Here is a 2,727-nt window from a genome sequence, read left to right as displayed (position 1 = left end):
GTGTGTGTGTGTGTGTGAGTGTGTGTGTGTGAGTGTGTGTGTGTGTGTGTGTGAGTGTGTGTGTGAGTGTGTGTGTGAGTGTGTGTGTGAGTGTGTGTGTGTGAGTGTGTGAGTGTGTGAGTGTGTGTGTGAGTGTGTGAGTGTGTGTGTGTGAGTGTGTGTGAGTGTGTGTGTGTGAGTGTGAGTGTGAGTGGGTGTGAGTGTGAGTGGGTGTGAGTGTGAGTGTGTGTGTGTGAGTGTGAGTGGGTGTGAGTGTGAGTGGGTGTGAGTGTGAGTGTGTGTGTGTGTGTGAGTGGGCGTGAATGTGTGTGTCTGTGTGTCTGTGAGTGTGTGAGTGTGAGTATGAGTGTGAGTGTGAGTGTGTGTGACTGTGTCTGTGAGTGTGAGTGTGTGAGTGTGTGTCTGTGAGTGTGAGTGTGAGTGTGAGTGTGTGTCTGTGAGTGTGAGGGTGAGTGTGAGTGTGCTCTCCTGGGCCCCAAGGTCAGCCCTTGCCTTGCCCCATGCACGGGGCCACCGAGTGCGGCGAGCAGCCAGCCTGAGCCAGCCTGAACTGCCCACACTGGGCACAAACCACGTCTGTGTGTGCTTCAGGAACCCTTAACAGAGGTGTGGGCCCAGCCTGGAGGTGACAACAGCTGTAATGTATGCATTACAGGTGTAATGGCATGGGGGATGTGGAATGGATGATGGAAACATGGGAACGGAAAACAAACCGTGGGGAACTTCTTTCTTTTTCCCAGCACACTCATTTTACTGAAAATATCTCATTAGTGTCTTGCACCCCCAGAACTGCATGGTCATACTACTTTTATTTAATTTTATCTGCTTGCAAGCTGTAAAATTGGCTGTTTTTCACAGAAACTGTTCCCCATGAAATATGTCACTACAACAGAACACAGGGCCAACATACAGTCATGATGTGAATGCAGTAAGAAAGTTGGGAATGGAACTTCCACTTCAGTTTTGAGCCACAAGATGACTTTTTCAACCAAAATAAGACTGGTTGGAAAATCAGATTCATAGGTTAATTTAAAATAATCTTAATTCTTATTAGCAGCAAAGCAAAGTATTAAGATAAGGCAGAATACTATAGAATAAGAAGATATTTTTCATTATTCCAAATCCTCCACAAGAAGTCTAAAATTCATCACTTATGAGTCAAATATACCTTCCAGCTCCCCTTAAGAAGGTCTCTGAGAATCTGTTCAGAGTGATTGTCGATGAAAATATATTGTATAATATAAAGTATAAAAGAGACCATAGCACTTTTATCCCCAAGAGGAATCACAGTTACACTGCTAAGGAGTGTTCTAACCATTCTGAGAAAAATACCAGGCTCCCATCTCTGCCCAGAGCTTCTCTTGGGGAAATCCAAGTTTTCCAGCTTCCGCCAGTTTTGAGGTGAGACCCTATCAGCTGGCCCAGGACTGGCAGCAGGCTGAGGGTGTGACTGGGTTAGATACTGATGGCAGTACTGACAAGCTCCCTTTACAATAATGATATGAAGTGGTCTGTCCTGGGTCTGCTTCAACAACTTTTCAGTGCTCCTGACATCATTCCAATGCAGGGTGAGGTGGATCACAGGGCTCTGCCAGGGACACTGAGCTCCAGATCAGGGCTTGCTGGCCAGAAACTCTATTGCTCCCTCTTCAAGAGAGAGTGACAGTGACAGTGACAGTGACAGTGACAGTCACAGTCACAGTGACAGTCACAGTCACAGTCACAGTGAAAGCACACCAGCTGTGAAGAGCTCTCCTCTTATCCATCTCTTTGATAAGCTGAGCAGATCAAGCTCTCTAAGTCCAGTGAGCTCCCTGCTTGCTCTTCCACACCTTGGTAACCCCTCAAGAAGCACTTCTCAGAGAGCAGCATCCCCAGCAGATGTGGGTCCTCCTATTTCATGTGTGACACAGGCACAACAGTGTGAAAACACACAACACTCATAAAACTGAACAGGCTCTTGGAGAGCTTCCACTGAGGGGAAGGGATGAACCTGTGAAAGTGGTGTCTTAAAATACACTGCTGGGTTCTTGTGTGTTGACTCATACTAGGTTTAAAGATTTCTGATGGCTGTTTATGGATTGGAACAAATCCTAGGGTGTACCCGTAGATCCCTGCCCATTTTTACATTTATTCTGTTTTCTCAAAGTTCATCTGAAGCCCCCCAGAATGCCTCAGCCCCTCAGAGAGGGCCTCAGTAACTCCAGTGCAGTCCCATTACTCAGTTTCATATATCCACATATGAACTTTTGCCTGCCAATAGTAGCTCCCTCTACAATAAAATCCATGACCACCCTGAATGCCTGTATGCCCCTACAGCCCCTGTCCTGCCCCTGGTCCATGCAACTGAACTGTCAAGGTGGCTGCTGTACCATGATCTTCCTGAGACACTTGCATAATTTGGAAGAAATTCTCAGGGGTGTGGACTTCTTTGTTTCCAAAATTCTTTCTGAAAGGACGTGTGATACAGGAGCACATGACACCAGCTTGTGTCCCTAAGGAGGAGGTAGGTGATGTCTCTGAAGTGACCTGGGGAGACTTGGTAACTTGGTAACATCCTCCTCCTCTTGCTCTCAGGCAGGGCTGGGGGCACAGCATTGTCTCTGCCGTGACAGCCTTTATCAGCTGTCACAGGGGGCTCGGAGCACTGCTCCTGGCAACACTATCTGGCCAATTTCTTGGCCTTTCTCTTGCTGCTCCTTCCAGTAAGATAAGAGGAAAGGAGTT

The sequence above is a fragment of the Pseudopodoces humilis genome, chromosome 5, assembly GCF_049639895.1.
Source record: "Pseudopodoces humilis isolate 2021_Gansu_Grassland_sample_001 chromosome 5, ASM4963989v1, whole genome shotgun sequence".
Classification (NCBI taxonomy): Eukaryota; Metazoa; Chordata; class Aves; order Passeriformes; family Paridae; genus Pseudopodoces; species Pseudopodoces humilis.
This window is presented reverse-complemented; position numbering follows the sequence as displayed.